This window comes from the organism of the source record quoted next, unplaced genomic scaffold (genome assembly GCF_019419815.1).
Source record: "Pyrus x bretschneideri cultivar Hongxiangsu unplaced genomic scaffold, Pyrus_bretschneideri_v1 Contig35, whole genome shotgun sequence".
Taxonomy (NCBI): Eukaryota; Viridiplantae; Streptophyta; class Magnoliopsida; order Rosales; family Rosaceae; genus Pyrus; species Pyrus x bretschneideri.
The window spans coordinates 1,784,905-1,797,891 of record NW_025999668.1 but is presented as its reverse complement, the minus strand read 5'-3'; the positions used below and the strand labels follow the sequence as shown (position 1 = coordinate 1,797,891).

At 35.2% G+C, this 12,987-nt stretch overlaps 1 pseudogene; it reads left to right on the top strand.

The window, feature by feature from the left end:
- The first annotated feature begins 5,252 nt into the window (after nt 1-5,252).
- Nucleotides 5,253-11,524, top strand: LOC125480658 (annotated as a pseudogene).
- The last annotated feature ends 1,463 nt before the right edge of the window (nt 11,525-12,987 follow it).

Here is a 12,987-nt window from a genome sequence, read left to right as displayed (position 1 = left end):
GAAAAGCAACACTGCTACAAGTGCAGTTTCAATTTCATAAGCATGAAGTATAAAGATATATTGAAAGACATTCTTCGGCATGGCAAAATTAACAATTCATAAACACAGAAATGGGTAGTTTCATCACACATTCAATCTTGTTACATAAAATATGACAAATATAAAAACATTATTAGTCATGAATCTTAGCAACTTAGTATAATCGTAGATGTAAAATAGGTGTAAAAGAACATTACCATGGTTCAAATAACTTTTTTTATGAAATCATGTTCAGGAACTCAAACGACCAAGACGTTTTCTTGACAGCTTTATGTCAAGACGAGCATGACTTGTACCACCAACCCCTAATTAAATCGAATCCAACAATAGTTGCTTGGCATGCAAAACTTGCATTATGTTATGAAATCATAGGGTTCTCAAATCATTAAAGACATTTAACCATCATCTCATAAACATGAAGTATAAACAAATAGAGGAAACAAGCCAAGAGACAATTAAGCAAGATGCATGACGAAAATTCAACTTTAAAAAGAGGCAATTTTTGTTAACAGGTTGGTGATAACATACTAACCTTGTGCAACGCAGGATCAAGTAAAAGCAACTCGTCAATCGTTTTTAAGTCAAACTCAGCACTGATAGCACGCCCTGCATACATCTCAACTAAGGTGGGTAGGATTTGAACATATGATTTTATATGCTCAAACTTGTTTTGTGCATGTTTAGGGCGAGATAGATTAATTGAAAAAATATAAACGTGAAAGTTATTAAGAAGGGTTGTTGGTTTACTTTTGTTTGTATTCGGAGAGCTGTGCAATGTCTGGCTTGAAAACAGAAACGGTTGATCTTGCGTTTCCAAGAACAGGTTTTCCTATAGATAAAACATAACAATCAACAAACTGAAATTTGAAGTAGCTAAATAAGGTATGTTGGGGTATAACTTTGGTATTGCTTTACTTTGAGGCCAGTCAAAGTAACGAATATAGGTGGCAAAAGTGATTGTATTCCACTGTCCTCAAAACTTGTTGCAGTCTCTCTCCATAAGGTGATCCTTACTGTTGTGCCTATGTGATTAATAAAAAAAAGTGAAAGTTTTCTATATGTCATAAACACGGTGTTACATGTGAAAATTGCAATAAGAATTTAACGAAAGCACAATTTCCTGATATTTTGCAAGTTAAGATTTCTTTTCTTCACAATTCTTATGTTCTAGGTAATGAGCTCTTCAGTCGGCTATACAGCTGTTAAGCAACCAAATACATCTATAGACGATATTTAGTAACGAGAATGAGTATACATTAAAGTCAACAAATTTAAAATGATCATCTCAGATTTTGCAGCAGCGCTTAAAACTAAATTCGTTTCCTGTAAGCTTGGCATCCCTATCAATTCTCTTTTGAAGCTGATCAAACTCAATTAAATTGAACCACTACGTTAGGATTTCTTGGCTTGTTTTGTCAACATGAACGATTATGGTTTTCTTGTTTAATTCAACTATGACAGCATGAGGGACAACCTTGCTTGATGTCCTGTTGTGAACGACAAGAATTTGTTGATTTCGTACGCGTGGCCGATTCTCAGATGGTAAAAAAAAAGGGATGTCTCAAGTGTTCATGGTTGCGTGAACTGCATCCCCTTTTTAGAAGGAAAAAATCAAAATTAGATAGAATATTAAAATAGCAGGAGAATATTCAACATTGATTGTTTAAGAATCACGTTAACAATAAGTATAGTACAGTCGTGGCTACAGAGATGCATTTAAGATTATATGCAGGACAATAGTGGAGATTGATTTCAGAATCAAATTGGTAGCAATCGAAGTAACTTTGTAAAATCAAATTTAGTTTCATTTGTATAGGTCAAAAAACAAAGAAACCAACTTAAGGAAAAAAAAATTGATAATTCATACTTGGTTTCATTTGTATAGTTAAAAAAAAAATCTTCCTTAAATAGAACAAAATATAATCTTTCTAGTGAAATCCAAAGAGAGTAAAAGTGTCCATGGCCAACTTTGAATCTTTTCTTTTAAGAACAAAATGTATTCCAATTCGTGCTATTATGTGGAGAAAATGGATTTTTAATTTGTTTTCCATCTGCATGAAAATGTTAATCCAGCATAAAAATTAAGGTTGAGGCCCAAGATTGAATCTAGCAAAACAATTAACCAAACAAATGTTAATTATTTGTAGGCGAGATAGAATTGGGCAACGAAATGCACAGAGTAGTTTGTTTATGAACTTTACGATATGTTTGATTACAAAAGGTTGTTATACTAAGAACATAGTGTGCACATTTGAAGACATAAAAATGCTACTATCAAACGATAAGTAAAAAAGTGTAAAAATCTTACTTGTTTATCAACGAACACACAATCAAGACTTGTAGGCTGAGGATCATCTTCGATGCTCTTTGTCACCCATGTTTTGCAGACTTTGATTTGAAGTGTGTTTCCTGGATGGTACGACCTCAGAAAACGAATTGGCATTGTCTTCAGCAATATAGAGAAATGAAAGAATTCGGAAGCAAATTAAATTCAAAATTGAATAAGCTTATTTATCAAAGAAATGGTTGACTCATATTTACAAAAATAAACAATGGACAAAATAATAACCCAAACGCATACCTTCATGTAAATGTTTCAAAACATCTTTATAAATTATGTTTTTTTTTTTTTAATTTTTTTAATTTTTTTATTTTTTATAAATGTAAGGCATGTCACTATTGTGAGCAATAATAATTTTGAGACCTTTTTTTAAGGTGATGCTGCACAGCGCAACATATAGTTGTCTATGAGAAAAAACAGTCTGTGATGGAAACAGCCCAACAATTTTCAAAGATTGTCCTTGACTTTTGTTCATTGTCATCGCATAACAAATTTTCAGAGGAAATTGTTCTCTTCGTAGAATAAAAGGATATTTATGCTAAGATGATTCAATAATTATCTTAGGGATATAAACTTTTTCACCGATGTTGCTTCCCATTATGATTTTTGCTTCTACAATTATGTTGGTTAACTGCATCACACCCAATTGTGTTCCATTACATAACCTACGACTTTGATTTAAATTTCTAATCAACATAACTGGGGCACCAACTTGTAAGCCAACTTGTGGTGTGGTAAACCAGGTAAATCAAGTTGGTTAAAAAATTCTATCGGATTAAGAACATCTAAATTTTCTAAATTTTCATTGAAGAAGACACCGAATCAAAACTGAGATAGGTACGACTTTTACCAGCCACCGTACCCAACAGAAAATCGTTTAATTCAGTCGTTGTATCATTTCGCAGTGTCATAACAGCTATTTCTTGCAAATTTGACACATCGCAAAAATTGGTTTGAAATTTGTATACACAGTTGAAACCATGACTTTGATGGGATTTTCATCAAAACAGATAAGGAATTGTTTCGAAATCTTAACCCAAGAGCTTTCTTCATTAACTAAAGATATAGATCTAGCAGCATTACCGTTTCCAATTTCTAATATCCAACTTGCAAAATCAGCGAGTTCTTGTTTTTCCACTTTGTCCAAATCTGTTTTCAAAAGCCTCATGTTTTGCATGCGAAAAAATATAGTTAAATAAGATCAAATGTATGAAATTGTCGATGAAGCTTCAACAATGTCAGCAACACTTCCGTTTGGAATAACAAGAAGAATTTGCCAAGAATTCCTTCCGAAAAGAATTGGTTTACCCCCAAATGGCAAGTGGTCAAAACCTATTTTTGACCTTTCAGAATGTCACAGAGAGACCTATCTAGAGTTTCAAAACATCGTTTATGATTCATGGGGGCTTCATCCCAAACAATGAGAGCAGCATCACTAATTAATTTTACATGATGAGTTCAGTTTTTAATTTCACAAGCCAAACAATTTGTAACGTTAATAGGAATTTTAAATCTAGAGTGAGTCGTTCTTCCACCAGAAAGCAAGAGGGAGGCAATTCCAAATGAAGTTACCGCTAAAACAATTTGATTTTGTGATCTAATTCTAGCTATAATGGTGGTCCACAAAAAAGTTTTGTCTGTTCCACAATGACCATGTACAAAAAAAGGTCAGATTTGTTGTTCTTAATTATTTCCATGATGATGTTATAAACATATTTTTGCTCTTTGTTTAAATGACCAATTAGGAGCGAGTGCTTCTATTTCAATGACTCAATGTCGTAACTCAACTCTTCTCCAAAACTCCTATTCTTAAGTATATCCATCATCAAATTGTTTGGTTGTGATAGATGATGCTTCGATAGAGAACTATTTTAAATTGCAAACAATTTTTCTAACTTATACAAAAGAGAAGTTCTAAGTTCATCTTGGTATTTAAAGATATCTTGCAAACCAAAAGCATTAAGCATGTTTTTGGAAATGTCATCACACATTGTCTTTCAATGTGCTTCAAATAAAGCTAATAGATCAGCAACATCACAAAAGAGGACCAATGTGACAAATAATTATCTCAATTGAAAGGATGATGCAGTGACAACCGCTTCTAACATTGCGCTATATCCGAGTAAACCTGAGCAACATACAAAACAGTAAAACAACAGAGCAAGCCTTAGATCAAGGGGAGGTGTCAGCCAAATGCTCTCTAACGGTCAAGTTAGTGAATGATTTTAGACTCAAGCAGTGAGCAAGAGAATTGAAGTGTATGTATTGCGTTACCATAGATGAACCTTAGGTGAGTATATTTATACATTGGGAGAAAAACCTTTTTAGGATAGAATCCTCGTTCTAAGCGATGAGAATCCTAGAGGATATCTAGTAAGTAGATATTGCATCATCTTAGGAGTTGTAATTACTTGTGGTGTAATCTTATAGTAGAATGATGGTGGCACCTTGCTCCGTCTGATATAGCTTCGCCTGGAGCTAGTAAGTTCATGATTGGACTTCTGAGGTAACATTATTCGGATTAGACTTACTCTAGCCATGAAAAATCATGGTCCTACAGTACTTAATACTTGAATATATATAATAACTTTTTTAATAATGTTCTTCAAGTAATTTTTTTTAACAAATAATATTATCTATTTTAAGCGTAAGAGGGTGGTCGTAACATCACAATAAGCTAGCAATAATATGGTTTAAATTCGTTTTTGGCGATAATCAAACTTAAGATCTCTCACTTGTAAGTAAAAAGAAATACAATAAACCTTTACTCCTAAATGTTCTTCAAGTAATTAAAAAGTCTAGAACGTAACGAGAATAATTTTGAAAATCGTATGCGTATGCTTACGCATAAGTGTGTTTACTGCTTTTGGGCGGTGCCGCGAAAACAACGACAAGGCCACGCGAAACGACGTAGCTTCGATCCGTTTCTGGTCTTATTGCTTCGCCGCTAAGCAATTCTCTCTCTTTCTCTCCAACGTTCTGCTGCAGAATATAATTTGATGATTTCAAATTTCCCAAACCCTAATTCTACTTCAATTCTGATTTTTTTTCAATTCGTCCAATATTAATCTGATTCTGAACAATCGCAGTAGGAATCCTGGTAAGTTAATTTCACCGACATCTCTATACTTTTTGGTATTTCAAAAATTTGGGGGTTTTCTTTTCTTTTCTTTTCTTTTCTTTTCTTTTCAGGCACATGAATCTATATGGTTTTTGCTTGAATTTTTCAGAAATTGAGGTATCCAATGCAAGATGGAAAGCCCAATCCCACCGAAACGACGACGTTGATGGTAACCTATCTATCATTCAACGTGTTTCCTTTTGCAGCTGATTTAATTAATTAATTAACATTTAACATTCAAAAACTTACATTTTGAAATATTAGGGCATGTTTTTTGTGCTGTAGCCACTTAGGTAATGAATTTTATGAGGTGAATGTAGTTGCTTTCTAATTAGTAGTTAAAAATGGAGTAATGATATCGGTTTTTCTATTATTAAGGTGTTGCTCAAGGTATAAAATGATAGTGATGATTAGATTGCGAGGTTTCAATAAACTATTTTGGCGCACATGGTTTTGCAGAAATTATAGTATTAAGTGCCTAATTGCTTTCTAATTAGTAGTTAAAAATGGAGTATTGAAATCGCATTGCATCGGATTTTTCTCGAGATTATTAAGGTTTTGCGCAAGGTATAAAATGATAATGATGAGTAGATTGCGAGATTTCGATCAACTTTTTTGGCGCACATGGTTTTGCAGAAAATATAGTATTGTTTCTCAGTTCAATATTAGTTTCGAGCAAGCTCGGTTATTGGAAACTAGGGCACCAGTTGCTGCTTGTTATGAGTCTCTATTCTTTAAGTACTCTTGTTATATATTTAGAAATGACAACTTTGGATGACGCAAGTGCAACTGGTTGGCTTTTGTGGCCGGAATCTGGTTGTGTATTCCACTTTTGGTGTTGTCCTCTGTTAATTGCACTATTTATATCGCATTGCTCCATAAGAGAAAAACTTCAGAATTTCAGTCCTTGATCATTTTCTTTAATATATTAACAACTTTTTTTTTTTCAGCCTCAGAATTATACATTAAGAAATGACGGGGTTATCCCTCAGCTGTTTACTTCAGTACCAACTCTCAATGATGCTGCCTCTTATCTTTCTCAGACAACTTCATTATTTACACGCTGTTTCACTGATGATTCTGGTAATCATTCTTATTCCATAACGAGATTGTTTGAGTTTCTTATTCTCTAGTTTATCCTTCTTTAAGTTTTCTCAACCTATAGTGGGAGTGGAGAAGTTGGAGATGGGCAGTTGGTTATGAACTGTGGTGCTATTACTGTATATACCTGGAGAACTTATTCATTTGCTGCAATAGCTTCCCTCTGTACACTTCCATTGGTTGGATTTTTTTTTCTTTTGGTCTTGTCGTGAGTACAGTTCTCTTAGTGTTACTTGTGCTGCACCATGCCAATATTTGAAAATATATATCATGGAAAATCAAGCAAACTACCATGTTCTTATAATTCCTCTGGAAAATGGAATTATATTTTGTACAAATACATGCAGATAAGACATTTGACCCACTGAGTCTGTATTTATGTTCAGGACTTAGCATGGCTCTTTTTTATTCGCAAAGCGGGAAGTCGTGTTGGCTTGGGGTGGCCCTTTTTTACCTTTCCTTACATCTTAGTCACTCCTTGAAACTTGAAGTAGAGCAGAGTTCTAATTTGGCGTTTGATCAAATATTGTAGTTGATCCATGTTCATCCCTTTCAACCTTCTCTCATGTCTGAGAATAATTCAATAATGCAAAACGTTTGGAATAAGCTTGTCAAATGTACCTTTTGTATTTGCTTTCACATTTTTCCTTACCAGTTATTATTATAGTGAAATTTATATTTACTTGAGGGTGCTATTTTTCTGAGTTGTCATAAGGTATGGATCTTTGATTGATCGAGGTAAATGTTTCTGCTGTTTTGCACTGGAACCTTCTTCTAGTGATTCAGGGGTTTCCAATGGAAATGCTCAAGAATTGGTGACATTTTGGTCTTGGCCAACTTGGGCCTCCCTTGCTACATCTAGTGGAAACCATTCATCGACCACAGAGTCATCTAGTACTGCAACAGATGCTCCCTCTGTAGTTGATGGAACAGCGAGAGGCTCTGCAGGAGATTCATCTCAAAACTCTAGTGCTCTCATCAAAGCTACTAATGGTGGCCAAAGTGGTATTCTTATCTTTCAAGGGTATTTGTTCCTCCTAACATACTACTTATTGGTGACCTATCCTTGTAAAATTAATGTGAATGTAGAATCTTTCTTGAACTGATTGCGGTAACCATTAACCAACATATTATCTGAAAAGAATACTTAGTAGACGAGAGGAACATTCTACTGCATTGCTTAAGACATCTGTGTATGGAGGACTATATAGGACTCCAAAGCAAGAAGTCAGGAATACAAGTTAGCTCAATATTCCCTAGTGGACTCAATCTGGAGAGTTTATATTAACAATCCCCAGCTTTCCACAAATAGAGTTAAAGTTTCAAAGAATGATTTGGAAGAGAGCATATATGCTAACCACCAGCACGATCCCTCCCCAAATAATTAATAAATAATCTAACTGAGAAATAAGAAGCTTGACCTGGAAATTTCTGTATCTTGATGGCTATTGCACCACAAGAAGCTAACAAAACTTTTACATGGAATTGTGGAAAATGCATTCTGGTTCTGATTACAGTAAGTATAGGTAAGAATAACACTAGCAGAGAAAGAAAGTCAAAAAATAAATTTGTAGGCATCAGTGCTTTCTGAGAAAGCTACATAGCCTTATAAACCATGAAGTGTCAATAGTATGGGATAGCCTATCTTGCAGCTAAAAGCTTACCTCCTCCAGCAACTTCCCAACACAAAGTAGGAATATGATTTATTGCCTGTTACTAGAGTATCCTATGGGGGATCTGTAGTGGGCCTCTTATTGGAACCAAGCCATATATTTGTCAGTGATATATCTTTAAGCTTGTATTTCTGTGAGCTTTTTATTTTTTGCATCATTCATGCTTTTCAACTTCAATGGTGATTATTGTGTTGCTTTCAGCCTTATTGACTGGGTGTGAAAAACTGTTTGTGGGTCGGCAGATGATGTAGGATGGCTACAGTGTGATCCAACAATGCCACCCGTTGAAGACGGTACTGAAAGGTTCATGGAGATTTTGGGGGATATCAGGTGTAGTATACTGTATTTTATTTTTAGTTTGCATATAGATCTTCTTATCATGTTGATGCCAGAATTAATGGAAATCTTTCTCCCCTTCCCAGGCATGGTGTTCACAGATTGCCAAACTCGATGGTTTGTTTGTTGGTTCCAGGTATAATTTTTTCGAATAAACACAAAATGATAATAGTACTTTAGTCAGGGAACGGATAAGGAGAAACAACATCTCCATTCCCATCCCATTTCTGCACTGATGTGGCTTGCTTGTATGATGTGGATGGTGCATTGCGGAGCATTTTTGGTTTTTTCTTTGTCAAATTTGTGCTTTTCTTTTCAATCCTATATACGCGGTCTGGAGATTGGACTTCCAGAGTATTTTATATCTTCATTTTGCTTATAGTTATGCGCTTATGAAGCTTGGTTACTTTTGTAATCATTAGGCCTTTTCAGCACCCATGGACCACTGTATTTTGTAAACACAAAAATGAGTTTATCAAAGCTGGGTTTGCTCTGTCATATAGCAAAGATTCATAGTGAGGTATTTTTTTATTTTTAAAGAAAAATCCTTTTTCACATTGTTATTATATTCTCTACTAAGTGTTAATAATCAACAATCAGGCTTCAGTTGAAAAAAATGCTCGGGAGATAAAAAGAATACATTGAGGAACTCTATTGGGGTTCCGAAAAACGTGCCTTGCTTCGGGGACATAGCAAAGGGGGAATAGATGCAGCAGCTGCTCTATCATTGTATTGGCCTGATTTGAAAGATAAGGTTGCCGGTTTGGCGTTAGCACAAAGTCCATATGGAGGTAGCCCAATAGCTACAGATATCTTGCAAGAGGGACAGCTTGGTGATTATGTGAATTTACGAAAGCTAATGGAGATTGTGATCTGTAAAGTGATTAAGGTATGTAAGGAGTGCATGCGTACATGTGACTATCTGGTGTTAAGGAAAGCAACGGTAAAGAAAAATAGTTTTTTCATTGTTCCAGAGTCATTTTCATGTTGAGATTTCTTGCCTCTGTTATTGTATTTTCTTTCAGCTCCTGTGTTAGGGTGCATTTGTAGGTGTAACTCTTAATATGCATATATTATTGACTGAGGTGTTTGGCTTCACATGAAATTTTGTTGAAGTCTCAAGTGCTGCTAGGACTGATGGCCATACAAGATGTGGGTGACGGGGGTTAATTTTGTATTTCTCATGATGGGGGTTGAATGGTGTGAAGGACCCAATTTTTGTGCTTTCATATGCTAGCGGAAGTATGATAGTTATATTAATCTTCAGTTGTGATATCCGTGGAAGAAACAATAGAAGTCAAACATATTTTCAGTGTTATGGTATTTCTACTATCATTGTTTTATTCCAAGAATGTTTCTGTTACCATTAAACGTGTATTGTAGGTTATTTCTGTGAAGCATTTTTCATTTGGTTCCTAGACAAAATTATCTGAAATACCCTGTCATCTTCTTCTGTGAAGGGTGATTTGCATGCCCTGGAAGATTTGACTTATGAGAAAAGAAGAGAATTTTTGAGGAAACACCCATTGCCAAAGGAACTCCCCGTTGTTTCATTCCACACAGAAGCTGCCATTTCTCCTGCCGTTTTAGCTACATTGTCTCGTGTAGCACATGCCGAGCGACCTGCCGCTCTTTCTGCAGACCAAGCAGCAAAACTTCCAGTGGTAATGCCCCTTGGTGCAGCTATGGCTGCCTGTGCGCAGCTTGTGCAGGTTAGATATGGCAAGAAGAGTGATGGACTTGTCACATGCTGCGACGCAAAAGTTCCTGGATCTATTGTTGTGAAGCCGAATTGTAAACTAGACCATGCCTGGATGGTTTATTCGTCGTTGTCAGACGACCCTTGTGAAGCAGATGCTTCTCAAGTTTGTGAAGCTCTTTTGACATTGCTTGTCAAAGCTGGGCAGAACAAGAGACACGATAATGGGACGAAAGATGAATGAGGCTTTTATATCCTTGCAGGGCATGGTGCTCAGTTTTGTGTATATTTGTGCGTCACTCAGCGAATAGTTTTCGAGGTTTTCCTTTTTTCCGTCTTATTCTTTTGATTCAATTGTAGGAGTTAGGGATGGACATGGGAACACAATACAATGTAGAAGCGCAAGCTCGTTTGGTTTGTTCTTTTCTGTTACTGTGGTAAAAGGAAACGATATTGAAAAGTGCTGAACTGTTTTATTACTTTACTCTTGTATTAAACTACCAACAATCAAAATGGTAGAATTTAAAGATCACAGCTCATACTACAAATCACTTTTCTTTAGATGTTGTAAAGCTTGGATGTATATTGTAGCGAACTTGAAGACCCTAAAGTCTGTTAGAATTATATATTTTGTTGGTTAATGAAATGCCTATAAAATATTCTTTAGGGTTTGGGTGAGGGACTTCTAAATTTAAAGTCATTTCTCACATGTCTTTTGCAATGGTTTTTTTTTTTTTAACAAACGATATTATTTACACTAAAAGAGAGGGATGCGCTTAGCCTTACAATGGGTTAGCAATAATGCGATTTAAATTTGCCTTTGGTGATAATCGAACCTAAGACCTCTCGCTTACAAGTAAAGAGGAATATTACTAGACCGTAGTACTATATGGCATATGACTTTTGTAATGTTACGCCGTGCACTTTTATTCCTTTGTATCCAACTTTTTATGATCCATTTTTTCATCACTATGCATATTTTTTTTTTTTTTAAATTTGAAAGTTTCTCACCCCAAACATTAATGTTAAGTCATTTTTTGAAATCAAGTGAACCGATCAACGGTCTAGGTTTTTCGGCAAAAAAAAATGAAAAAATAAAAAATGTTACTGTTGGACCCGTGTCAAAATCTAGGCTGTTAGATTTCAATTTTTTTTGTAATCCAACAGTCCAGATTAATTAAGTTAATAAAAAATTACTAAAAATATATAAAAATGAAAAAATTATATATATATATATATATATATTATAAATACCTAACTATTATCTTCCACCTTACACCACATTTCAATATTTTCAATACTTTTGACTAATCTTTCTCTCAAAGTTTTCATATACTTTTGTTTACAAAAAAGTGGCTAATCAAGCATGTTCGAATTGCTCGACCATTGAAGATGTTATGTTGTGGGAATGTTGGGTTCAAGTTACTCATGACCCAATTACGGCTAATGAGATGCACTTGCGAGAAGTTTGGAAGACCGTTCATACCTTGTTTTTTGGGAAGCTTGGCCCCATAAGAATGGATCAATCTCTTCAATGTCATTGGAAAACACTTAACCAATCGCTTACTTATTGCAAATACGCCCTTGCTCAAGCTACTTCTAATCTTCGAAGTGGCGAAAATTTAGCGGATCGAGCGACAATATTTTATTTATTTATTTGTATTACACCCAACCCAAATTGACATTATTAGTTTGATTATAATATTGTCTTCTCCCACATTTTATAGACACTTCAAGCACAAGATTCCTACAATGCAAAAAACAAAAACAAATCATTCAACTATCGGGAATGTTGTCAAAGAGTGTCCCAATTACAAAATTGTGCTAGCCGGTTCAGAAGTTGTCATGAACGACATCCCTCTACACTCTCTGCCAGAAGTAGACTTGCATTTTAGGAAGGCGACACATTTGAAGTGCCTGAAGTGACCCCTAAAGGAGTGTCATAACCGACTCATCATTCACTCAGGCCTCAAGGTAACAAGGTTGCAAAGAAAAAAAGGGAGGTCTTCCAGGAGTGATTATACAAAACATATGGAAAAACTTGCTCGCCAAGGTGAACTGAACTTGGTGCGGGATGTGGCTAGAGAACATGTTAGAGTTGCGACTATTAAGGGACACGAAACGACTATTGAGCGATGTGATGTGGTTACTGAGAGACAAAGAGAGCTACTTAGGCAAGAAAGGGGATGCTTAGAGAAGAAATGATGTCTCAACAAGATCATGAAATTATGAACAAACCTCTAGAAAGAATGTCTCCAAATTCTAAATATTTTGGACATTGAAAACAGCGAACGTGCGGAAGAGGCGTGCAATAGACGATGGAACATGTGGAGGGGGTCCTAGCACTGCAAAATTTTATGGTGATTACTAGGGAATTTGTTATAAAATCGGATCCCATAATTTTCCATTCACTTTGGATTGTAATTTCGTACTTATATAATTTGGTATTTTATGTAATTTGGTATTTATTTAATTTAGTACTTTATGACACGCCCCGACCAAAGTCGAGACGTGCTGACCGTTACGTGAAGGTGACGAGTGCTTAACAGAAGTGAAAATGATAATAAGAAATTATGAATAAATAAATAAAACTAACTAAAACTTATCTATACTAAAGATAATACGAAGTGCGCGTGGAAGTAACCTAGTCATGCTACAAACATTTCAGAGCATAGGT